The following is a 27,222-nucleotide window of genomic DNA, read 5'->3' on the forward strand; positions in this document are numbered from 1 at the left end:
TCTATTGTATACATATACCACACCTTCTTTATACATTCATTTTTCAATGAACATTTAGGTTTTTTCCACATCTTGGCTATTATAAATAGTGCTGCTATGAACATAGGGTTTTATGTATCTTTTTGAATTATAGTTTTGTCTAGATATATGTCCACAAGTGGGATTGCTAGATCATATGGCAACTCTCTTTATAGTTTTTTTGAGGAACCTCCATACTGTTTTCCATAGTGGCTGCACCAAATTACATGGCCACCAACAGTGTAGAAGAGTTCCCTTTTCTCCATACCCCATCCAACATTTGTTAATTGTAGATTTTTTTTAATGATGGCCATTCTGATCAGTGTGAAGTGATACCTCATTGTAATTTGGATTTGCATTTCTCTAATAATTGGTGATGATGAGCATCTTTTCATGTGCCTCTTGGCTATCTGTATGTCTTCTTTGGAGAAATGTTTATTTAGGTCTTCTACCCATTTTTCCATTGAGTTATTTGTTATTTTGTTATTGATTTGTATGAGCTGTTTGTATAGTTTGGAAATTAAGCCCTTGTCAGTCTCATCATTTGCTAATATTTTCTCCCAGTCCATAGGTTGTATTTTCATTTTGATTATGGTTTCCTTTGCTGTGCAACAGTTTATAAGTTTGATTAGTTCCTGTTTCTTTTTTGCTTTTACAGTAAGTCCCCTACATATGAACAAGTTCTGTTCCAAGAGTGCGTTTGTAAGTCCAATTTGTTTGTAAGTCCAACAAAGCTAGCCTAGGTACCCAACTTACACAGTCGGCTATATGGTATTGTACCGTAATAGGTTTATAATACTCTTCACACAAACAGTACATAAAAAACAAACACAAAAATAAAGAAAACATTTTTAATCTTACAGTACAGTAACTTGAAAAGTACAGTAATACAGTACAACAGCTGGGATACTCAGGCTGGCATCGAGGGAACAGGCGAGAAGAGTTACTGATTAGAGGAGGGAGAGGAGGTGGGAGATGGTGGAGGTGAAAGATTATCAGCCGTAGGAGACAGAGGGCAAGCTGCAATTTCACTCATACCTGACAGTGATGACACAGGTTCTGGTTCCTTGCTGGATTTAATTCTATCTACCCTCTTGAAAAAATGATCCATTGATGTCTGGGTAGTAGCTCTTTTTTTCTCATCATAGATGACAAGGTAGCACTGGATTTCATTCTGAATGGCTGCTGCCACCTTTGGGTACTATTCTAGGTTCGGGTCTTGTGCCTCAAAAACTAACGGTGCTTCCTCAAATAAAGAAGATTCCCTTGCCATTTTCTGTGTCGTGAATCTCTTCAGTTCTTCAGTTACTTCTTCTTCCTCCTGTCCCTCTTCATCCTTTCTCTGGGCCTCCAATTCCATCAGTAAGCTCCTCATGTTGCACAGCAAGGAGTTCAATGAAATCGTCCTCTTGCAGATCTAGCTTCAGCTTCTCGCTGAGGGTCACTACATTGCTGAAGACCTCCTCGGACTTCTGATCTACCTTCTCAAATCCATGAAAATCATGAACAAACTGTGGGCAAAGCTTCTTCCAAACCCCATTCACGATGACCACCATACCCTCACACCATGCAAAGTCAATGTTTTTGTGGTCTTGTAGATGTTATAGTCCTTCCAAAGTTGTCCCTAAGTTGTTCCTGATTTGTCACTTACCTTTACTGCCTGACAAAAAGTGTGACATAAATAATATTTCTTGAAAGTCGCTCTAACTCCCTGGTCCATAGGTTGGATGAGCAACATAGTATTCGGTGACAGATGCACTACTTTGATGTTGGGATGCAAGTCATCCATGGATGGGGGGTGGCCCAGAGCATTGTCGAGCAGCAAAGAATGTTTTGCTGGAACGTCCTTCTCCAAGCAATATTTCTCTACATCTGGGATAAAGTGGTGGCACGTGGAACATGGCCTGTGTAATCCAGGATTTCGAGTTACGCTTCCACACAAGAGGAAGAGAGCCCTTGGCTATGTTTTTAAGGGTTCTTGGGTTCTCTGAATGATAAACTAAGAGAGGCTTCAGCTTCAATTCAGCGGAAGCATTGCCACCAAACAACAGTTAGCCTATCCTTTGCTGCTTTACAGCCCGGAATCAACTTTTTCTCCTTACTGATGTAACTTCGGTCTGGCGTCTTCTTCCAGTACAGTTGTGTCTCATCTACATTAAAAACCTGGTTGGGTAAATACACACCATCATCAATAATTTCTCAAAGTGTTTACGGAAGTTCCCGGACAGCTACCCTATCTGCATTTGCTGCCTCTCCACTTACTTTTACATTGTTAAGGTTGGCTCTAGCCTTGAACCGATGAAACCAGCCATGGCTGGCATTAAAAGATGTGCCCTCTGATTCTTTGCCGTGTTTCTTCTTCAAGTCTTCATAAAGGCGTTTAGATTTCTCTTGAATCATCATTAAGCTGAGCAGGACTCAGCGCTGATGTTGATCCTGCATCCGCACACTGAGAAGTTTCTCCATCTCCTCCATCACTTTTCCATGCTTCTTCGATATTTTGTCAACATCGTCGGCACAGCAGACTTCACATGTTCCATGATCTTGTCCTTGTTCTTTAGATTCATGCCAATGATTGAATGATTCATGTTATAAGAATGAGCGATGTCTAACATCTTTTTACCTCACTCCACTCTCTCAATTACTTTCACTTTTGTTTCCATCATTATCGCTTGGCCCTTCTTAACAGTACCAGCTCCATCACCACTGCTTTTACGCTTGCTTCCAGACATCTTGGGCTTGAAACAAAGGTACTGTACTACTGTACTCTATACAGTACTGTAAAGTACACAAAAGCACAACCACTTATTGAGGATGCACACACGTGACAATGTATGCCAGACACGTGAACTAACTTACATGATTGGACATGCGAATGGACGTTTGCATCTTTGAAAGTTTGCAACTTGAAGGTTTGTATGTAGGTGACTTACTGTATTTGTACTGCCTAGGGAGAACTACCTAGGAAAACTGTGGTATGATTTATGTCAGAGAATGTTTTGCTTATGTTCTCTTCTAGGAGTTTTAAGGTGTCTTATCTTATATTTAAGCATGTAAGCCGTTTTGAGTTTATTTTTGTGTATGGTGTGAGGGTATGTTCTGACTTCACTGATTTGAATACAGCTGTCCAACTTTCAAAACATCACTCGCTGAAGAGACTATCTTTTCCCCATTGTATATTCTTGCCTCCTTTGTCAAAGGTTAATTGACCATAGGTGTGTGGGTTTATTTCTGGGCTCTCTATTCCATTCCATTGATCCATGTATCTCTTTCTGTGCCAATACCATGTGGTTTTGATTACTGTAACTTTGTAGTATTGTCTGAAGTTTAGGAGGGTTATGCCTCCTGCTTTGTTCTTTTTCCTCAGGATTGTGTTGACAGTTCTGACTTTTTATGGTTCCAGATACATTTTGGGATTATTTGTTCTAGTTCTGGGGAAAATGTCATGGGCAATTTCATAGGGATCACATTAAATCTGTAGATTGCTTTGGGTAGTATAGCCATTTTAACAGTATTAATTCTTCCCATCCAAGAGCGTGGGATGTCTTTCCATTTCTCTGAATCATCTTCAGTTTCCTTTACTAATGTTTTGTAGTTCTCAACATATAAGTCTTTCACCTCCTTGGTGAGGTTTATTCCTAAGTATTTTATTTTTTGATGCCATTTAAAAAGGATTGCTTGTTTACATTTCCTTTCTGATATTTCATTGTTAGTGTAAAGAAATGCAACCAGGGACTTCCCTGGTGGCTCCACCAGGGAAGGTGAGAATCCACCTGCCAATACAGGGGACATGGGTTTGAGCCCTGGTGCAGGAAGATCTCACATGCCGTGGAGCAACTAGACCTGTGTGCCACAAGTTCTTAGCCTGCACACTAGAGCCCGTGAGCCACAACTACTGAGCCCGTGTGCCACAACTACTTAAGCCCGTGCGCCTAGAGCCCGTGCTCCGCGACAAGAGAAGCCACTGCAATGAGAAGTCTGTGCACCACAATAAAGACTAGCCCCCACTGGCCACAACTAGAGAAAGCCCGTGCACAGCAATGAAGACCCAATGCAGCCAAAATAAATTAAAAAAAAAAGAAAAACCAAGAAATGCAACCAATTTATGTATGTTAATCTTGTATCCTGCTACTTTGCTGAATTTGTTTATCAGTTCTAGTAGTTTTTGTGTGGAACTTTTAGGGTTTCCTTTATATATATTATCATGTCATCTGTATATAATGACAACTTTACCTCTTCCCTTCCAATGTGGTTAGATTTTATTTCCTTTTCTTGTCTGATTGTTGTGGCTAGGACTTCCAATACTATGTTGAAGAGAAGAGGTGACAGTGGGCATCCTTGTCTTGTTCCAGATTTTAGGGGGAAGGCTTTCAGCCTATGAACATTGAGTATTATATTCCTCTATACCCACTTTGGTAAGTGTTTTTTATTTTATTTTATTTTATTTTTTGTGGTACGCGGGCCTCTCACTGTTGTGACCTCTCCTGTTGCAGAGCACAGGCTCCAGACGTGCAGGCTCAGTGGCCATGGCTCACGGGCCCAGCTGCTCCACAGCATGTGGGATCTTTCCAGACCGGGGCACGAACCAGTGTCCCCTGCATCAGCAGGTGGACTCTCAACCACTGCGCCACCAGGGGAGCCCTGGTAAGTGTTTTTATCATGAATGGATGTTGAACTTTTTCAAATGCTTTTTTGGCATCTATTGAGATGATCATTTGTTTTGTGTTTTTCCTTTGTTGATGGGGTGTATCATGTTGATTGATTTGCATATGTTGAAACAACTTTGTGACACTGGGGTGAATCAAATTTGGTCATGGTGTATGATCCTCTTATGTGTTGTCGGATTCGGTTTACTAATATTCAGTTGAGAGTTTTTGCATCTATATTTATCAAAGATATTGGCCTGCAATTTTCTTTTCTGGTAGTGTCTTTCTCTGTGTTTTTTTTTTAAGTCTTTATTGAATTTGTTCCAATATTGCTCTGTTTTATGTTTTGGTTTCTTGTTTGTGAGGCATGTGGGACCTTAGCTCCACCATCAGGGATTGAACCCACCCCCCCTGCACTGGAAGGTGAAATCTTAACTGCTGGACCACCAGAAAAGTCCCCATCTGTTTTTTGTTTGTTTGTTTTAGTAAATTTCTTTCTTTCTTTATTTTTGGATGCATTGGGTGTCCATTGCACTGGCTCTCTCTAGTTGTGGCGAGCAGGGGCTACTCTTCATTGTGGTGTGCAGGCTGTTCATTGCAGTGGCTTCTTTTGTTGCAGAGCATGGGCTCTAGATGCACAGGCATCAGCAGTTGTGGCTATCAGGCTCAGTAATTGTGGCTCCTGGGCTGTAGAGCACATGCTCAGTAGTTGTGGCACACAGGCTTAGTTGCTCCGCGGCATGTGGGATCTTCCCAGACCAGGGCTCGAACCTATGTCCCCTGCATTGGCAGACAGATTCTTAACCACTGTGCCACCAGGGAAGTCCCCCCCGCATCTGTTTTTGATATCAGGGTGATGGTGGCTTCATAGAATGTCTTTGGAAGTATTCCTTACTCTTCAATCTTTTCAAAGAGTTTGAGAAGAATCAGTATAAGTTTTGCTTTGTATATTTGGTAGAATTTGCCTGTGAAACCATCTGATCCTGGACTTTTGTTGGTAGGGAGTTTTTTTAAATTACAGATTCCATTTTGCTTTTAGTGATCAGTATGTTCAAGTTATCTATTCCTTCTTGATTCAGTTTTGTTTGGCAGTAAAAATACAACATATATTTTTAGGTTATGTTAGCACCTAAATACTTACCATGCATTAGACCACAAAAGAGTGAAGAAAAAAATATTAAAATATTTTTTCAAATAGAAAAAGTATTGAAATATTTTTAAGAAATTGGGATAATAATACTAATTACAATAATGACAAATTGTTCTGAACTTAAACACTACTTTATCTAAGAAGCTTATTATATGCTTATTATAAGCATGATATTATATGCTTATTGTTTTAAAATACATGGAATGTTTTCTCCTTTCTAATGTAATTCTTTTATTTTACCTGTATATTGTGAAAAAACTTTAGTTGCACATAACATTAAAAATTACACTTTAATAGGAGATATTTATCCAGTTACATTTATTATAGTACTGAAAATACTTAGGTTTAGGGTTACAGTGTTATTGAGTGCTCTTTTTTATTTATTTATTTTTTTAAGAGATTTAATTTCGGGGGGGACATAAAATGTTTATTTATTTATTTATATCACCTTATTGGACTATAATTGGTTTACAATGGTGTGTTAGTTTCTCCTTTATAACAAAGTGAACAAGCTATACATATACATATATCCCCATATCTCTTCCCTCTTGCGTCTCCCTCCCATCCTCCCTATTCCATCCCTCTAAGTGGTCACAAAGCACTGAGCTGATCTCCCTGTGTTATGCAGCTGTTTCTTACTAGCTATCTATTTTACATTTGGTAGTATATATAAGTCCATGCCACTCTCTCACTTCATCCCAGCTTACCCTTCGCCCTCCTCATGTCCTCAAGTCCATTCTCTATGTCTGTGTCTTTATTCCTGTCCTGCCCCTAGGTTCTTCTGAACCATTTTTTCTCTTTTTTTTAGATTCCGTATATATGTGTTAGCATACAGTATTTGTTTTTCTCTTTCTGACTTACTTCACTCTGTATGACAGACTCTAGGTCCATCCACCTCACTACAAATAACTCAATTTCATTTCTTTTTATGGCTGAGTAATATTCCATTTTATATTGAAGATGTGCAACATCTTCTTTATCCATTCATCAGTTGATGGACACTTAGATTGCTTCCATGTCCTGGCTATTGCAAATAGAGCTGCAATGAACAATGTGGAACGTGACTCTTTTTGAATTATGGTTTTCTCCAGGTATATGCCCAGTAATGGGATTGCTGTGTCATACGGTAGTGGTAGTTCTATTTTTAGGTTTTTAAGGAACCTCCATACTCTTCTCAATAGTGGCTGTATCAATTTACACTCCCACCAATGGTGCAAGAGGGTTCCATTTTCTCCACACCTCTGCAGCATTTATTGTTTGTAGATTTTTTTGATGATGTCCATTCTTACCTGTGTTTGGTGGTGCCTCATTGTAATTTTGATTTGCATTTCTCTAATGATCAGTGATGTTGAGCATCCTTTCATGTGTTTGTTGGCAATCTGTATATCTTCTTTGGATAAATGTCTATTTAGGTCTTCTGCCCATTTAGGGTTTGGGTTGTTTGGTTTTTTGATATTGATCTGCATGGGATGCTTGTAAAGTTTGGAGATTAATCCTTTGTCAGTTGCTTCGTTGGCAAATATTTTCTCCCATTCTGAGGGTTGTCTTTTCGCCTTGTTTACGTTTTCCTTTGCTGTGCAAAAGCTTTTAAGTCTCATTAGGTCTCATTTGTTTATTTTTGTTTTTATTTCCACTTCTCTAGGAGGTGGGTCAAAAAGGATGTTGCTGTGATTGATGTCATAGAGTGTTCTGCCTATGTTTTCCTCTAAGAGTTTGATAGTTTCTGACCTTATATTTTGGTCTTTAATCCATTTTGAGTTTATTTTTGTGTATGGTGTTAGGGAGTTATCTAATCTCATACTTTTACATGTACCTGTCCAGTTTCCCCAGCACCACTTATTGAAGAGGCTGTCCTTTCTCCACTGTATATTCCTGCCTCCTTTATCAAAGATAAGGTGACCATATGTGGGTGGGTTTATCTCTGGGCTTTCTATCCTGTTCCATTGATCTATCTTTCTGTTTTTGTGCCAGTACCATACTGTCTTGATTACTGTAGCTTTGTAGTATAGTCTGAAGTCAGGGAGCTTGACTCCTCCAGCTCCGTTTTTCGTTCTCAAGATTGCTTTGGCTATTCGAGGTCTTTTGTGTTTCCATACAAATTGTGAAATTTTTTGTTCCAGTTCTCTGAAAAAAATGCCATTGGTAGTTTGATAGGGATTGCATTGAATCTGTAGATTGCTTTGGGTAGTATAGTCATTTTCACAATGTTGATTCTTCCAATCCAAGAACATGGTATATCTCTCTATCTGTTTGTGTCATCTTTGATCTCTTTCATCAGTGTCTTATAGTTTGTTGAGTAAACGTCTTTTGTCTCCTTAGGTGGTTTATTCCTAGGTATTTTATTCTTTTTGTTGCAGTGGTAAATGGGAGTGTTTCCTTAATTTCTCTTTCAGATTTTTCATCTTTAGTGTACATGAATGAAAGAGATATCTGTACATTAATTTTGTATGCTGCAACCTTACCAGATTCATTGATTAAATCTAGTAGACTTCTGGTAGCATCTTTAGGATTCTCTATGTATAGAATCATGTCATCTGCAAACAGTGAGAGTTTAACTTCTTCTTTTCTGATTTGGATTCCTTTTATTTCTTTTTCTTCTCTGGTTGCTGTAGCTAAAAATTCCAAAAGTGTGTTGAATAATAGTGGTGAGAGTGGGCAACCTTGTCTTGTTCCTGATCTTGGTGGAAATGGTTTCACTTTTTCACCATTGAGAATGATGTTGGCTGTGTGTTTGTCATATATTGCCTTTATTATGCTGAGGGAAGTTCCCTCTATGCCTACTTTCTGGAGGTTTTTTTTTTTATCATAAATCGGTGTTCAATATTGTCAAAAGTATTTTCTGCATCTATTGAGATGACCATATGGTTTTTATCGTTCAGTTTTTTAATATGGTGTATCACATTGATTTGCATGTATTGAAGAATCCTTGCATCCCTGGGATAAACCCCACTTGATCTTGGTGTATGATCCTTTTAATGCACTGTTGGATTCTGTTTGTTAGTATTTTGCTGTGGATTTTTGCATCTATGTTCATCAGTGATATTGGCCTGTAGTTTTCTTTCTTTGTGGCATCTTTGGTTTTGGTATCAGGGAGATGGTGGTCTCATAGAATAAGTTTGGGAGAGTTCCTCCCTCTGCTATATTTTGGAAGAGTTTGAGAAGGATAGGTGTTAACTCTTCTCTAAATGTTTGATAGAATTTGCCTGTGAAGCCATCTGGCCCTGGGCTTTTGTTTGTTGGAAGATTTTTAATCACAGTGTAAATTTCAGTGCTTGGGATTGGTTTGTTTATAGTTTCTGTTTCTTCCTGGTTCAGTCTTGGAAGGTTGTGCTTTTCGAAGAATTTGTCCATTTCTTCCAGGTTGTCCATTTTATTGGCATATAATTGCTTGCAGTAATCTCTCATGATCCTTTGTATTTCTACAGTGTCAGTTGTTACTTCTCCTTTTTCATTTGTAATTCTATTGATTTGAGTCTTCTCCCTTTTTTTCTTGATGAGTCTGGCTAATGGTTTATCAATTTTGTTTATCTCTCAGAGAACCAGCTTTTAGTTTTTTTGATCTTTGCTGTTGTTTTCTTCATTTCTTTTTCATTTATTTCTGATCTTATTTTTATGATTTCTTTCCTCTGCTGACTTTGGGTTTTTTTTTCTTTCTTTCTCTAATTGCTTTAGGTGTAAAGTTAGCTTGTTTATTTAGTTAGTTTATTTAGTTAGTTAGCTTGTATATGTTTCTTGTTTCTTGAGGTAGGATTGTATTGCTATAAACCTCCCTCTTACAACTGCTTTTGCTGCATCCCATAGGTTTTGGGTCTTCATGTTTTCATTGTCATTTGTTTCTAGGTACTTTTTTGTTTCCTCTTTGATTTCTTCAGTGATGTCTTGGTTATTAAGTAGTATATTGTTTAGCGTCCATGTGTTTGTATTTTTGTACAGATTTTTTCCTGTAATTGATATCTAGTCTGATAGCATTGTGGTTGGAAAAGATACTTGATACGATTTCAATTTTCTTAAATTTACCAAGGCTTGATTTGTGACCCAAGATATGATCTATCCTGGAGAATGTTTCCTCGAGCACTTGAGAAAAAGTGTATTCTGTTGTTTTTGGATGGAATGTCCTATAAATATCAATTAAGTCCATCTTGTTTAATGTGTCATTTAAGCTTGTGTTTCCTTATTTATTTTCATTTTGGATGATCTGTTCATTGGTGAAAGAGGGGTGCTAAAGTCCTACTATGATTGTGTTACTGTCGATTTCCCCTTTTATGGCTGTTAGCATTTGCCTTAAGTATTGAGGTGCTCCTATGTTGGGTACGTAAATAGGTATAATTGTTATATCTTCTTCTTGGATTGATCCCTTGATCATTATGTAGTGTCCTTCTTTGTCTCCTGTAATAGTCTTTATTTTAAAGTTTTTTTTGTCTGATATGAGAATTGCTACTCTAGCTTTCTTTTGATTTCCCTTTGCATGGAATATCTTTTTCCATCCCCTAACTTTCAGTCTGTATGTGTCCCTAGGTCTGAAGTGGGTCTCTTGTAGACCGCATATTTACCGGTCATGTTTTGGGATCTATTCAGCCAGTCTATGTCTTTTGGTTGGAACATTTAATCCATTTACATTTAAGGTAATTATTGATATGTATGTTCTTATTACCATTTTCTTAATTGTTTTGGGTTTGTTATTGTAGGTCTTTTCCTTCTGTTGTGTTTCCTGCCTAGAGAAGTTCCTTTAGCATGTGTTGTAAAGCTGGTTTGGTGGTGCTGAATTCTCTTAGCTTTTGCTTGTTTGTAACGGTTTTAATTTCTGGGTCAAATCTGAATGAGATCCTTGCTGTGTCGAGTAATCTTGGTTGTAGCTTTTCCCCTTTCATCACTTTAAATATGTCCTGCCAGTCCCTTCTGGCTTGCAGAGTTTCTGCTGAAAGATCAACTGTTAACCTTATGGGGATTTCCTTGTATGTTATTTGTTGTTTTTTCCTTGCTGCTTTTAATATTTTTTCTTTGTATTTAATTTTTGATAGTTTGATTAATATATGTTTTGGCATGTTTCTCCTGGGGTGTATCTTGTATGGGACTCTCTGCACTTCCTGGACTTGATTAATGATTTCTTTTCCCATATTAGGGAAGTTTTCAACTATTATCTCTTCAAATATTTTCTCAGTCTCTTTCTTTTTCTCTTCTACTTCTGGGACCCCTATATGCGAATGTTGGTGTGTTTAATGTTGTCCCAGAGGTGTCTCAGATTGTCCTCAATTATTTTCATTCTTTTTTCTTTATTCTGCTCTGCAGTAGTTATTTCCACTACTTTGTCTTCCAGGTCATATATCCATTCTTCTGCCTCAGATATTCTGCTATTGTTTCCTTCTAGAGAATTTTTAATTCCATTTATTGTGTTGTTCATCATTGTTTGTTTGCTCTTTAGTTCTTCTAGGTTCTTGTTAAATGTTTCTTTTATATTCTCCATTCCAGTTCCAAGATTTGGGATCATCTTTACTATCATTACTCTGAATTCTTTTTCTGGTAGACTGCCTATTTCCTCTACATTTGTTTGCTCTGGTGGGATTTTACCTTGCTCCTTCATCTGCTGTGTGTTTCTCTGTCTTCTCATTTGGCTTTGGGGATTGTGTTTGGGATCTCCTTTTCACAGGCTGCAGATTCGTAGTTCCCGTTGTTTTTGGTGTCTGCCCGCAGTGGCTAAGATTGGTTCAGTGGGTTGTGTAGGCTTTCTGGTGGAGGGGACTGGTGCCTGTGTTCTGGTGGATGTGTCTGGATCTTGTCTTTTTGGTGGACAGGTCCACATCCGGTGGTGTGTTTTGGGGTGTCTGTGGCCTTATTATGATTTTAGGCAGCCTCTCTGCTAATGGGTGGGCCTGCATTCCTGTCTTGCTAGTTGTTTGGCAGGGGATGTCCCGCACTGGATCTTGCTGGTCTCTGAGTGGAGCTGGGTCTTTGCATTGAGACAGATATCTCTGGGAGGCTTTCGCCATTTGATATTACAAGGTGCCGGAGGTCTCTGGTAGACCAGTGTTCTGAACTCGGCTCTCCCAACTCAGAGGCACAGGCCTGACACCCGGCCAGAGCACCAAGACCCTGTCAGCCACACGGCTGGGGGTGAGAGCAAGAGGTAGCTTTGGTACATCTCAAAGACCACCAATGAGATTCACTGACCATTTTCTCTCCAGAAGTGAAGAAAACAAAATTCAGTCTTCGGCTAGTCAGCCACTTTGGTAGCCAGCCTCCAAGATGGCCCTAATTATCCCCTAATTATCTCCCAGTCTTCATGTACCTGTGTGGCTCCTCGCACTTGAAAAGGGCTGACTGTTTAACTAATAAGAAATTGCAGAAATGACAAAGTGCAGCTTCCAAAGTTACAAAAGGCATTGCAGCTTCTGGTTTGGTTTCTGCTAGATCACTCAGCCTGGGGTAAGCCAGCTGCCATGTCATGAGGACACTCAAGCAGCTCTAAGGAGAGATCCATATGGTAAGGAACTGAGGCCTCTACCTACAGCCACGTGAGTGAGTCATCTCAGAAGTCAAAAGATTTAATTTTATTTATTTTTGGTTGCATTGTGTCTTGCTGCACAAGGTTTCTCTAGTTGTGTCAAGCAGGGATTACTCATCGTTGTGGTGCACGGGCTTCTCCTTGAGGTCATTTCTCTTGTTGTGGAGTATGGGCTTTAGGTGCATGGGCTTCAGTAGTTGTGTCATGCAGGCTCAATAGTTATTGCTTGCAGGCTCTAGAGCGCAGGCTCAATAGTTGTGGCACACGGGCTTAGTTGCTCTGCGGCATGTGGGATCTTCCCAGACCAGGGATTGAACCCCTGTCCCCTGCATTGGCAGGCAAATTCTTACCCACTGTGCCACCAGGGAAGTCCAGTGTGCTCTTTTTTAAGCCTAGCCTGTTTTCATTATTTTCTATCTTAACGATTCTGTATTAAATAAAAAAATAATATTCCTTTCTACCCTTCCTGTTTGAGGATTATATATGAAGAAGTATGTCTTATTTATTAATCTCAAATTTTCACCTTACTTTTAAGAAGTAATCACAATGTCAAGTATTTAATACCTTTCACTTCCACCTTGAAAAGCATGGATATTAAAGTGCTAATATAATTACTTTCCCTAGTCTATCGTTTTTACTTTTTGTTATGTATACAAAACAACTAAAAACATGCATAGTTTGTAAGGAAATGACAAATTTCAGAAAATTCAGAATCTGAATACACTCTATACATAGCTTCTAGATAAAGACACAGAAAATTGCCAGATACTCAGAGGCCCCCTGGTCCCATTCTAGCGACTCCCTTTAAGGTTTAATATTGTTCTTGTATCGAACAAAAAGATCATGTTACCTGTATTTTGTAGTTTATATAAATGTTATGGCACAGTAAAATCACTTATGGATTGGGCTTTTTTATTTTATGTTGCTTGTGAATATGCCTATATGGTTGCCTGTTGTTGTGATCATGCATTGCCACTGTTGCATAGGATTCCATAGTGTAAATATTTAACTATTACTTAATTTATTCCAATGTGTATTACAATATGATTGATTTTCAGTTTGTGTCTATTGAGAATAGCACTGGTATATAAATTCTAGAACTTGAGCTTTGGTGGTGTGTGTATAAATTATTGTTCGGTATACATGTAGCAGTAAAATTTTCGAGTCATAGCTTTCATGTGTTTATCTTTTTAGATATTTCTAAATATTTTCAAAAAATTTGTATGATTTTTCATCCTCAGCAACAGTGAATGAGATTCAAGGGTTATACACATTCTTGGCAAACTTGATAATACCTGTCATTTTCATTTGAACTTTCTGGTTGGTGAGTGATAATTCCAGGTATCACTTTTTTGCATTTAATTGACTACTAGGAAGCCAAGCATCTTTTGATATGTTTACTTAACATTCTGTACTCTCTTTTTTGAAATATCTTTTGGTATATTTTCCCCATTTTTGCTATTACATTATCTTCTTATTGAAGACTTCTTTTTTTTTAACATCCGAAGACTTCTTATTTAGGAGTTTTTAATATATGCTTGCTATGAGTTCTTCTCTCTGTCTCTCCCTCTCTTTCTTTAGATGAGTGTCAGTTTTTAACGTTAATAACATCTAATTTGTTATTTTCCTATTTATTTAGTCTTTTTTTCTATTTATTTATGTAGTCTTCTTATCTGTAGCAGGACACATTATTTATTCTAAACCACAAATATGTTTTCATTTCTTCAATAAATCTAATTATTAAGCTTTAAATTTAAATTAACTTTCTAAACTAAATATGTTGTATCATAGTGAGTATTAATTTTTCTATGACAGCTGAAAGGTTACATTTATTCAGAAAATGTCATATTCAGCTTTCTTTTCATTTGCTCCTACTTCTCATTGATTCACAGAGGTAAACATCATTTCATCCATGGATCTGACTTTTCTTTGATTTCTCATGGTCATTCTCACTAATTCATCTTGCCTCCTGAAATCTTTAGCAATCCCATTATTCCACAGAAGCAAAAACCTTCCTTGGGCCTTTTTCCTCAGAAGATTGATTATTCCCACATTTTAAATGGGAGATTGCAATAAGTTAGGAGAAAATGCCACAAGGGTCTCTCATTTTTTTTCACATCTTGTATCAGCCTCTGCTTGCAGTCTGTGTTCAAATAGTTTTGTACAACACATTGATGGAAAATGCCAGTTGTTTCTCCCCTTGGGGCAAAAGACAGATTAATTACCTGACAAATAAAATAAAGACAGTGTCTTGCTCTGTTCAAATGTTGGACAGGATTGCTTGCATTCTAATTTAAAAGTTTCAGGAGACTGAAGCTTAAGATTCCTAAGCTTTAATCCATACTTGCACCATGCACAGCACCCAACAGGACTGCTTTACATAACCCCATGAGACTTTTGTGTGCAAGTGGAACAGATAAAAATATAAAACTATTGCTGTCTTTTTGTGTCATAAAAATGATTTTTTGTCTTATTTAAAATATTTTTTCTAAAATCCAAAAACGTGTCAGGCTAAAATATTGGAATTTCAAATATGGTAAAATCTAAGACCCTTCAAATTTCTTTCCAGTTTTGTTGATGATGGGATGCCATCAGAGATATGACTTCATTAAACACAATAGGTAAGATTCCTTCATAGGCCTGATTGGGTAATATGAAAATAATCTCTGGAAAAATCTGCACATTTTCTAGTTCTCAAGTATTGGTTAAGATGGTAGAAAGGGCCCTTCACTGTCCTATATGTGAATGCAGATCAGTTGAGGGAGGTGGGGATAAAACAAGCAACCTAAATATCCTTTATGTTTGTTGTACTACTGGTAGAAAGAGGAAGGGTCAACATGTCACCATGGTTGACATAGCAAATAAGCTGCTTGAAACTACACAGAAATGTACCTGCTTGTACTTTCTGTGCAGTTACCCTCTCTTTTGGTGTGCCCTGAAACCTCCCTCAACTTACGTACCAACTCCAGCAGCATTAAGCAGAAATCCAAAGAAATCTATTATTTGGAATTATGAGGAAGAGAAGACTCGAAAATTTTATAGCATGCTCTATACGAGTATACACGTCACCATCCTTATCTGTGTCACGCCATGCATGGAGGGTCAGTAGGTTCAGGGGATTCTGGAAGCACCAAGGTCTGTGGGGTTAATCACAGCTGCATTCATGGGCAGTAAAAGAGAAGGGCCTTATCTTGGTCACTTTCCCAATGCTAGTAGCTACAAAAAGAAGAGGACAGCAGACATCTTAGGGAGAAGAGCCAACATTAAATGAAATGTCCTAATTACTCTAGGCAACCTCTCATGATAGCCTCCCATAGCTCCTCAAATCCCTACATACTTGCACAAGGGATAGTGTAATATTACTGGAGTGTGTGACTGCAGATTAACATTATTTTTGTTGAAAAAAATAAAAGGTTCAAGTGATAGGGTTTGAAAAGGGTTCACAGTGCGAGGGAAGCTATTGTAACAATGTGGACAGAACCCTTTGGATGGATTCATCATATTTTTGTTGTTTGTTTTTCTTTTGCTGCTTCAGAATCTGTAGTAGAGATTGGTGTGTTCCATGATGCATTGCCGCTTCTTATAAGTTTTAGATGGAATACCCCATTAGGAAGAAGTGCACATAAGGAAGATTAGTGAGTCAAACTCCTCTGCTGTCAGCAGTGGGTGCAAAGGGATTTAGACCAAGTTCTTTCATCCTTTGATGTGCAAAGTTTTCACTGTATGAATGATGTTTTGTTTGTTTGCAGGTCAGGAGCCTTGGTCTCAATGTCCCTGTTTAAATAGTGTTATCACATGTCTGCCAGAAAGAATTTCTGATGATGCTGGAAAAAATTGAGAGTTATCATTAACAATTAAGGGTTTTGTAGCAACATGACTGGACCTAGAGTTTGTTATACTGAGTGAAGCAAGTCAGACACAGAAAGACAGATATCATATGATATTGCTTATATGAGGAATCTAAAAAAGAAAAAAAAAGGTACAAATGAACTAATTTACACAACAGAAATAGAGTCATGGATATAGAAGACAAACTTAGGGAAGGGATAAATTGGGAGATTGGGACTGACCTATACACACTAGTATATATAAAATAGATAAGTATTGATAAGGACCTGCTTTATAGCACAGGGAACTCTACTCAATGGTGTGTACTGGCATATATGGGAAAAGAATCTTAAAAACAACAACAAGGGTTTTGGGATTATATAATAAATGTAACTGTGCAACCCTTTAACATGAAAGGAAAAATCAGTTAACTCTGTGGTCCCTGTTATGGTGTAAATATTTTGTACCTCTAATTTAAAAACTTTGAAACCCAGCTCCCATGTTGATGGTATTAGGAGGTGGGGCTTTTGGGAGGTGATTAGGTCATGAGGCCAGAGACCTCAAACATGGGATTAGTGACCTAATAAATGTAGCACACAGAAGATCTGATGCCCATCACATGATTTCATTGCCAAGCAAGAAGACGCACATTATGAACCAGATATTGTTCCCTCACCAGACACTAAGTCAGCTGGCAACTTTTTTTTAAATTAATTAATTAATTAATTTTTTGGCTGCGTTGGGTCTTTGTTGCAGTGTGCAGGCTTCTCATTGGGTGGCTTCTCTTGTTGCAGAGCACGGGCTCTAGGCGTGCGGGTTTCAGTAGTTGTGGCACACGGGCTCAGTAGTTGTGGCCTGTGGGCTCTAGAGTACAGGCTCAGTATTTGTGGTGCATGGGCTTAGTTGTTCCATGGCATGTGGGATCTTCCCGGACCAGGGCTAAACCTGTGTCCCCTTTATTGGTAGGCAGATTCTTAACCACTGCACTACCAGGGAGCCCCTGGTAACTTGTTCTTGAACTTTTCAGCCTCAGCAATTATGAGAAAACAAAAATATTCTGTTGTTTATAAAATACTAAGTCTCTTGTATTTTGTTTTAGCAGTCAAAGAGTTGGCTGAGGAGAAATATCTGTGAGCTTGAAGACCTATCAAGAGAAACCTTTAAATCTCAAAAGAAAAGAGAAAATGGGCAGGAAAGAAATCAACAGAACAGAGTAATCAATAATTGTGGAACAATGAAAATGCTGTGACCTATACATAATGGGTATAGCAGGAGGAGAATAAAGGTAACAAAGAACAGAAAATATTTTTAAAAAATGACTGAGAATCTCCCCAAATGAATGTCTGACACTAAATCCACAACATCCAAACTTTAGAGGAACATATGAATAGTAAAGAAAACTGACCAATATCTCTCAGGAACATCAATGCAAAAATCCTCAACAAAATATTAACAAATCGAATCCAACAATATTTTGAGAGAATTTTATATCATGAATGAGAGGGAATAATCCCAGGTATGCAAGGCTGGTTCAACATTCTAGAATCAAATAATTATATCCATCATATCAACACCCTAAAGACAATCATTAGGATATCAATAGATTCAGAAGACCTTTGAAAAAATCTAACACCCATTCTTCTTTCTTTTTTTTTTTAAACATCTTTATTGGGGTATAATTGCTTTACAATGGTATGCTAGTTTCAGCTTCACAACAAAATGAATCAGCTATATATATACATATGTTCCCATATCTCTTCCCGCTTGCGTCTCCCTCCCTCCCACCCTCCCTATCCCACCCCTCCAGGCGGTCACAAAGCACCGAGCTGATCTCCCTGTGCTATGCGGCTGCTTCCCACTAGCTATCTACCTTACGTTTGGTAGTGTATATATGTCCATGCCTCTTTATCGCTTTGTCACCGTTTACCCTTCCCCCTCCGCATAGCCTCAAGTCCATTCTCTAGTAAGTCTGTGTCTTTATTCCTGTTTCACCCCTAGGTTTTTCATGACATTTTATTTTTTTCTTAAATTCCATATATATGTGTTAGCATACGGTATTTGTCTCTCTCTTTCTGACTTACTTCACTCTGTATGACAGACTCTAGGTCTATCCACCTCATTACAAATAGCTCAATTTCGTCTCTTTTTATGGCTGAGTAATATTCCATTGTATATATGTGCCACATCTTCTTTATCCATTCATCCGATGATGGACACTTAGGTTGTTTCCATCTCTGGGCTATTGTAAATAGAGCTGCAGTGAACATTTTGGTACATGACTCTTTTTGAATTATGGTTTTCTCAGGGTATATGCCCAGTAGTGGGATTGCTGGGTCATATGGTAGTTCTATTTGTAGCTTTTTAAGGAATCTCCATACTGTTCACCACAGTGGCTGTATCAATTTACATTCCCACCAACAGTGTAAGAAGGTTCCCTTTTCTCCACACCCTCTCCAGCATTTATTGTTTCTAGATTTTTTGATGATGGCCATTCTGACTGGTGTGAGATGATATCTCATTGTAGTTTTGATTTGGATTTCTCTAATGATTAGTGATGTTGAGCATTCTTTCATGTGTTTGTTGGCACTCTGTATATCTTCTTTGGAGAAATGTCTATTTAGGTCTTCTGCCCATTTTTGGATTGGGTTGTTTGTTTTTTTGTTATTAAGCTGCATGAGCTGCTTATAAATTTTGGAGATTAATCCTTTGTCAGTTGCTTCATTTGCAAATATTTTCTCCCATTCTGAGGGTTGTCTTTTGGTCTTCTTTATGGTTTCCTTTGCTGCGCAAAAGCTATTAAGTTTCATTAGGTCCCATTTGTTTACTTTTGTTTTTATTTCCATTTCTCTAGGAGGTGGGTCAAAAAGGACCTTGCTGTGATTTATGTCATAGAGTGTTCTGCCTATGTTTTCCTCTAAGAGTTTGATAGTTTCTGGCCTTACATTTAGGTCTTTAATCCATTTTGAGCTTATTTTTGTGTATGGTGTTAGGGAGTGATCTAATCTCATACTTTTACATGTAGCTGTCCAGTTTCCCCAGCACCACTTATTGAATAGGCTGTCCTTTCTCCACTGTACATTTCTGCCTCCTTTGTCAAACATAAGGTGACCATATGTGCGTGGGTTTATCTCTGGGCTTTCTATCCTGTTCCATTGATTTATATTTCTGTTTTTGTGCCAGTACCATACTGTCTTGATTACTGTAGCTTTGTAGTATAGTCTGAAGTCAGGAAGCCCGATTCCTCCAGCTCCATTTTTCGTTCTCAAGATTGCTTTGGCTATTCGGGGTCTTTTGTGTTTCCATACAAATTGTGAAATTTTTTGTTCTAGTTCTGTGAAAAATGCCAGTGGTAGTTTGATAGGGATTGCATTGAATCTGTAGATTGCTTTGGGTAGTAGAGTCATTTTCACAATGTTGATTCTTCCAATCCAAGAACATGGTATATCTCTCCATCTATTTGTATCATCTTTAATTTCTTTCATCAGTGTCTTATAATTTTCTGCATACAGGTCTTTTGTCTCCTTAGGTAGGTTTATTCCTAGGTATTTTATTCTTTTTGTTGCAATGGTAAATGGGAGTGTTTTCTTGATTTCACCTTCAGATTTTTCATCCTTAGTGTATAGGAATGCCAGAGATTTCTGTGCATTAATTTTGTATCCTGCTACTTTACCAAATTCATTGATAAGCTCTAGTAGTTTTCTGGTAGCATCTTTAGGATTCTCTATGTATAGTATCATGTCATCTGCAAACAGTGACAGCTTTACTTCTTCTTTTCCGATTTGGATTCCTTTTATTTCCTTTTCTTCTCTGATTGCTGTGGCTAAAACTTCCAAAACTATGTTGAATAAGAGTGGTGAGAGTGGGCAACCTTGTCTTGTTCCTGATCTTAGTGGAAATGCTTTCAGTTTTTCACCATTGAGGACGATGTTGGCTGTGTGTTTGTCATATATGGCCTTTATTATGTTGAGGAAAGTTCCCTCTATGCCTACTTTCTGCAGGGTTTTTATCATAAATGGGTGTTGAATTTTGTCAAAAGCTTTCTCTGCGTCTATTGAGATGATCATATGGTTTTTCTCCTTCAATTTGTTAATATGGTGTATCACGTTGATTGATTTGCTTATATTGAAGAATCCTTGCATTCCTGGAATAAACCCCACTTGATCATGGTGTATGATCCGTTTAATGTGCTGTTGGATTCTGTTTGCTAGTATTTTGTTGAGGATCTTTGCATCTATGTTCATCAGTGATATTGGCCTGTAGTTTTCTTTCTTTGTGACATCCTTGTCTGGTTTTGGTATCAGGGTGATGGTGGCCTCGTAGAATGAGTTGGGGAGTGTTCCTCCCTCTGCTATATTTTGGAAGAGTCTGAGAAGGATAGGTGATAGCTCTTCTCTAAATGTTTGATAGAATTCGCCTGTGAAGCCATCTGGTCCTGGGCTTTTGCTTGTTGGAAGATTTTTAATCACAGTTTCAATTTCAGTGCTTGTGATTGGTCTGTTCATATTTTCTATTTCTTCCTGATTCAGTCTTGGCAGGTTGTGCCTTTCTAAGAATTTGTCCATTTCTTCCAGGTTGTCCATTTTATTGGCATAGAGTTGCTTGTAGTAATCTCTCATGATCTTTTGTATTTCTGCAGTGTCAGTTGTTACTTCTCCTTTTTCATTTGTAATTCTATTGATTTGAGTCTTCTCCCTTTTTTTCTTGATGAGTCTGGCTAATGGTTTATCAATTTTGTTTATCCTTTCAAAGAACCAGCTTTTAGTTTTATTGATCTTTGCTATCGTTTCCTTCATTTCTTTTTATTTCTGATCTGATTTTTATGATTTCTTTCCTCCTGCTAACTTTGGGGTTTTTTTGTTCTTCTTTCTCTAATTGCTTTAGGTGCAAGGTTAGGTTGTTTATTCGAGATGTTTCCTGTTTCTTAAAGTAAGACTTATTGCTATAAACTTCCCTCTTAGAACTGCTTTTGCTGCATCCCATAGATTTTGAGTTGTCGTGTCTCCATTGTCATTTGTTTCTAGGTATTTTTTGATTTCCTTTCATTTCTTCAGTGATCACTTCGTTATTAAGTAGTGTATTGTTTAGCCTCCATGTGTTTGTATTTTTTACAGATCTTCTCCTGTAATTGATATTGAGTCTCATAGCGTTGTGGTCGGAAAAGATACTTGATACAATTTCAATTTTCTTAAATTTACCAAGGCTTGATTTGTGACCCAAGATATGATCTATCCTGGAGAATGTTCCATGAGCACTTGAGAAAAATGTGTATTCTGTTGTTTTTGGATGGAATGTCCTATAAATATCAATTAACTCCATCTCGTTTAATGTATCATTTAAAGCTTGTGTTTCCTTATTTATTTTCATTTTGGATGACCTGTCCATTGGTGAAAGTGGGGTGTTAAAGTCCCCTATTATGAATGTGTTACTGTCGATTTCCCCTTTTATGGTTGTCAGTATTTGCCTTATGTATTGAGGTGCACCTATGTTGGGTGCATAAATATTTACAATTGTTATATCTTCCTCTTGGATCGATCCCTTGATCATTATGTAGTGTCCTTCTTTGTCTCTTCTAATAGTCTTTGTTTTAAAGTCTATTTTGTCTGATATGAGAATTGCTACTCCAGCTTTCTTTTGGTTTCCATTTGCATGAAATACCTTTTTCCATCCCCTTACTTTCAGTCTGTATGTGTCTCTAGGTCTGAAGTGGGTCTCTTGTAGACAGCAAATATATGGGTCTTGTTTTTGTATCCATTCAGCCAATCTGTGTCTTTTGGTGGGAGCATTTAGTCCATTTACATTTAAGGTAATTATCGATATGTGTGTTCCCATTCCCATTTTCTTAATTGTTTTGGGTTCATTATTGTAGGTCTTTTCCTTCTTTTGTGTTTCTTGCCTAGAGAAGTTCCTTTAGCAGTTGTTGTAGAGCTGGTTTGGTGGTGCTGAACTCTCTCAACTTTTGCTTGTCTGTAAAGGTTTTAATTTCTCCATCAAATCTGACATCCTTGCTGGGTAGAGTAATCTTGGTTGCAGGTTTTTCTCCTTCAACACTTTCAATATGTCCTGCCACTCCCTTCTGGCTTGCAGAGTTTCTGCTGAAAGATCAGCTGTTAACCTTATGGGGATTCCCTTGTGTGTTATTTGTTGTTTTTCCCTTGCTGCTTTTAATATGTTTTCTTTGTATTTAATTTTTGACAGTTTGATTAATATGTGTCTTGGCATATTTCTCCTTGGATTTATCCTGTATGGGACTCTCTGTGCTTCCTGGACTTGATTAACTATTTCCTTTCCCATATTAGGGAAGTTTTCAACTATAATCTCTTCAAATATTTTCTCAGTCCCTTTCTTTTTCTCTTCTTCTTCTGGAACCCCTATAATTCGAATGTTGGTGCGTTTAATGTTGTCCCAGAGGTCTCTGAGACTGTCCTCAGTTCTTTTCATTCTTTTTTCTTTATTCTGCTCTGCAGTAGTTATTTCCACTATTTTATCTTCCAGGTCACTTATCCGTTCTTCTGCCTCAGTTATTCTGCTATTGATCCCATCTAGAGTACTTTTAATTTCATTTATTGTGTTGTTCATCGTTGCTTGTTTCATCTTTAGTTCTTCTAGGTCCTTGTTAACTGATTCTTGCATTTTGTCCATTCTATTGTCCATGCTATCTCCAAGATTTCGGATCAACCTTACTATCATTATTCTGAATTCTTTTTCAGGTAGACTGCCTATTTCCTCTTCATTTGTTAGGTCTGGTGGGTTTTTATCTTGCTCCTTCATCTGCTGTGTGTTTTTCTGTCTTTTCATTTTGCTTATCTTACTGTGTTTGGGGTCTCCTTTTTTGCAGGCTGAAGGTTTGTAGTTCCTGTTGTTTTTGTGTCTGTCTCCAGTGGCTAAAGTTGGTTCAGTGGGTTGTGTAGGCTTCCTGGTGGAGGGTACTAGTGCCTGTGTTCTGGTGGATGAGGCTGGATCTTGCCTTTCTGGTGGGCAGGTCCACGTCTGGTGGTGTGTTTTGGGGTGTCTGTAGACTTATTATGATTTTGGGCAGCCTCTCTGCTAATGGGTGGGGTTGTGTTCCTGTCTTGCTAGTTGTTTGGCAGGGGATGTCCAGCACTGTAGCTTGCTGGTCGTTGAGTGAAGCTGGGTGCTGGCATTGAGATGGAGATCTCTCGGAGATTTTTGCTGTTTGATATTATGTGCAGCTGGGAGGCCTCTTGTGGACCAGTGTCCTGAAGTTGGCTCTCCCACCTCAGAGGCACAGCCCTGACTCCTGGCTGCAGCCCCAAGAGCCTTTCATCCACAGGGCTCCTTAATTTGGGATGATTCGTTGTCTATTCAGGTATTCCACAGATGCAGGGTATATCAAGTTGATTGTGGAGCTTTAATCCACTGCTCCTGAGGCTGCTGGGAGAGATTTCCCTTTCTCTTCTTTGTTCTCACAGTTCCCAGGGGCTCAGCTTTGGATTTGGCCCCGCCTGTGCGTGTAGGTCGCCGGAGGGCGTCTGTTCTTTGCTCAGACAGGATGGGGTTAAAGGAGCCGCTGATTCGGAGGCTCTGGCTCACTCAGGCCGGGGGGTAGGGAGGGTCACGGAGTGTGGGGCGGGCCTGCGGTGGCAGACGCGCCGTGCGTTCTCCCGGGGGAGTTGTCCCTGGATCCCGGGACCCTGGCAGTGGCGGGCTGCACAGGCTCCCCGGAAGGGCGTGTGGCTAGTGACCTGTGTTCGCACACAGGCCTCCTGGTGGCGGCAGCAGCGGCCTTAGCGTCTCACGTCTGTCTCTGGGCTCCGCACTTTTAGCCGCGGCTCGCGCCCGTCCCTGGAGCTCTCTCAAGCAGCGTTCTTAATCCCCTCTCCTCGTGCACCAGGAAACAAAGAGGGACGTAAAAGTCTCTTGCCTCTTCGGCAGGTCCAGACTTTTCCCCGGACTCTCTCCCGGCTAGCCGCGGTGCACTAACGCCCTGCAGGCTGTGTTCACGCCGCCAACCTCAGTCCTCTCCCGGCGCTCCGACAAAAGCCGGAGCCTCAGCTCCCAGTCCCGCCCGCCCCGGCGGGCGAGCAGACAAGCCTCTTGGCTGGTGAGTTCCGGTCGGCCCGATCCTCTGCGCTGGAATCTGTCCGCTTTGTCCTCCGCACCCTTGTTGCTGTGCTGTCCTCCGCGGCTCCCAAGCTCCCCCACTCCGCCTCCCGAAGTCTCCACCCGTGGAGGGGCTTCCTAGTGTGTGGACACTTTTCCTCCTTCACAGCTCTCTCCCGCTGGTGCAGGACCCGTCCCTATCCTTTTGTCTCTGTTTAGTTTTTTCTTTTGCCCTAACCAGGTACGTGGGGGGTTCCTTGCCTTTTGGGAGGTCTGAGGTCTTCTGCCAGCGTTCAGTAGGTGCTCCGTAGGAGTTGTTCCACGCGTAGATGTATTTCTGGTGTATCTGTGGGGAGGAAGGTGATCTCCGCGTCTTACTCTTCCGCCATCTTCCCGGAAGTCCCTAACACCCATTCTTCATAAAAACTCTCAGTTAAAGAAATAGACTGGAGCTTTCTCAAGTTGATAACAAAGATCTACAGGAAACTTTTATCTTACATCATGATTAATAGTCAAAAACATGAAGCTTTTCCACTAAGTTCAGGTAAAAGCAAGGATGTTCCCTTTCATGACTCCTTTTCCATATTTTACTCCAAGTCCTTGCTAATTCAATAAGGCACGAAAATAAATAAAACAAATACAGACTGGGTAGAAAAAAATGAAAGCAGCCTAAATAAAATGTGGACCAATATACTTTATGGACACCTCACCAAAGAAAATAGACACTATGCATATAAGTATACAGAAGAATAATCCAGATTACATGCTGCCATGAAAAAGCAAATTAACAATACAATTACATATGATTTTAGCCATCAGAATGGCTAAAATATGAACAATGACAAGAACAAATTCTGTAAGAGATGTGGAACAATAGGAAATGTCATTTGTTATTGGTGGAAAGGAAAAATAATACAGCTACTTTGGTAGTCTGATTGGCACTTGCTATAATATTGAACATTCCCTTACTGTACAATCTGGCAAGTGTTCTCGTGGATATTTACTGAAAGTAGTTTAAAACATACTTCCAGACGAAAACCTGCATATGGATATTTATAGCACCTAATTCAATATTGCCAAAATGTGAATGAAACTAAGGTGTCCTCCAATAGGTGAATGAAATGATATAGTATTAATATATTCTGGGAATGGGATAATATTGAGCACTAAAAAAGTAAGCTATCAAGCCATAAAAAATATGGGAATTCTTATTTTCTTTTGAAATATAGGTGATTTTCTTTATTTTGTAATTTTAATTTTCTTGGGGTATAGTTGATTTACAATGTTGTGTTCATTTCAGCTGCACAGCAAGTGATTCAGTTACACATATGCATATATTCATTCTTTTTCAGATTCTTTTCTGATAAAGGTATTCCCAGAATATTGAGTAGAGTTCCCTGTGTTGTACAGTAGGTCCTTGTTGCTTGTCTATGTTACATAGAGTAGTATTCATATGTTTACCCCAAGTTCCTGGTTTATCCCTACCCCCACCTTTCCCCTTTGGTAACCATAAGTTTTGTTTTCCAAGTCTACCTCTGTTTTGTAAGTTAGTTCATTTGTATCAATTTTTAGGTTCCACCTAGAAGTGATATCATACAATATTTGTCTTACTGTGTCTGACTTACTTCACTTAGTACAATCATCTCTAGGTCCATCCATGTTACTGCAATTGGCATTATTTTCTTCTATTTTATGGCTGAGTCGTATTCCATTATATATATGTACCACGTATTCGTTACCTATATTTATATGTTGATGGACATTTTGGTTGCTTCCATGTCTTCGCTATTGTAAAGAGTGTTGCAGTGAACATTGGGGAAGATGTGTCTTTTCGATTTATGCTTTCCTCAAGATATGCGCACAGGAGTGAACTTGCTGGATCATCTGGTAGCTCTATTTTATTTTATTTTATTTCATTTCATTTCAATTTTTTTTGGAGTATAGTTGATTTACAATGTTGTGTTACTTTCTGCTGCACAACAGAGTGAAGCAGTTATACATATATCCAATCCTTTTTGGATTCCTTTCCCATACAGGTCATTACAGAGTATTGAGTAGAGTTCCCTGTGCTATGCAGTAGGCCCTTATTTGTTATCTCTTTTATATATAGTGGTGTGTATATGTCAATCCCAATTTCCAGTTTATCCCTCCCACCTCCCCTTACTCTGGTAACCTCCATTCTGTGCCCCATAGTGGCTGTTACCAATTGGCATTGCCACCAGTAATGTAGTATTGGTGGTGCAGTGGTTAAGAATCAGCCTGCCAGTGCAGGGGACACAGGTTCGAGCCCTGGCCCAGGAAGATCCCACAGGCCACAGAGCAACTAAGCCCGTGCGCCACAACTACTGAGTCTGCTCTCTAGAGCCCACGAGCCACAACTACTGAGCTCACATGCCACAACTACTGAAGCCTGTGTGCCTAGAGCCTGTGCTTCACAACAAGAGAAGCCACCACAAACAGAAGGCTGCGTACCACAACAATGAGTAGCCCCCGCTTGCTGCAACTATAGAAAAGCCGCACGCAGCAACAAAGACCCAACACAGATTAAATAATAATAAGTAGTAGGTTTCTCTTTTTTCCACACCCTCTGAAGTATTTCTTGTTCGTAGACATTGTGAGGATGGCTATTCTGACTGGTTCCTGGTGATACTTCTTTGTACATCTGATTTGCATTTGTCTAATATAAAGCAATGGTGAGCATCTTCATATGTGCTTTATTTTTTTTGAAGTGTGAGTAAAATTTACCCCTTGAAAAAGGGTTATTGAAAGGTTGCCTGGTTTTGAAGTCTATTTCGATTACCTACCCCAAGACATTTTTTGAGGGCTGTTGTCATTTACAGCTCCCCAGGCATTGTGAATATGAAGTGCCTATAAGGTCCAGTTTTAGAGTTGTTGTCATGGGAAACAGAAGGTGGCAGGATTTCTACCGTCCCTCTCTGGTTACTGACACAACCTTAGATGTAGGGAAAGTCTTGTTCCTGGGTTGTAAATTAGAATGGAATGTGCCTGACCAAACATGT

At 39.0% G+C, this 27,222-nt stretch overlaps 1 long non-coding RNA gene across 2 annotated transcripts in view; it reads left to right on the plus strand.

Annotated features, from left to right (window-relative positions):
- The window catches only part of LOC117311235 (uncharacterized), a 199,810-nt gene that overhangs the window by 20,538 nt on the left and 152,050 nt on the right, over positions 1–27,222 (plus strand). The window contains exons 4-5 of one of the 2 annotated variants that reach the window (XR_004525467.2): positions 4,371–4,433; positions 4,512–4,662. This is a non-coding gene — a long non-coding RNA (uncharacterized lncRNA). Of the gene's footprint in view, positions 1–4,311; positions 4,434–4,511; positions 4,663–27,222 lie in introns of both variants that reach the window. The other variant, XR_012330280.1, reaches the window with a different exon arrangement.

The sequence above is a fragment of the Tursiops truncatus genome, chromosome 2, assembly GCF_011762595.2.
Source record: "Tursiops truncatus isolate mTurTru1 chromosome 2, mTurTru1.mat.Y, whole genome shotgun sequence".
In the NCBI taxonomy this organism is placed as follows: Eukaryota; Metazoa; Chordata; class Mammalia; order Artiodactyla; family Delphinidae; genus Tursiops; species Tursiops truncatus.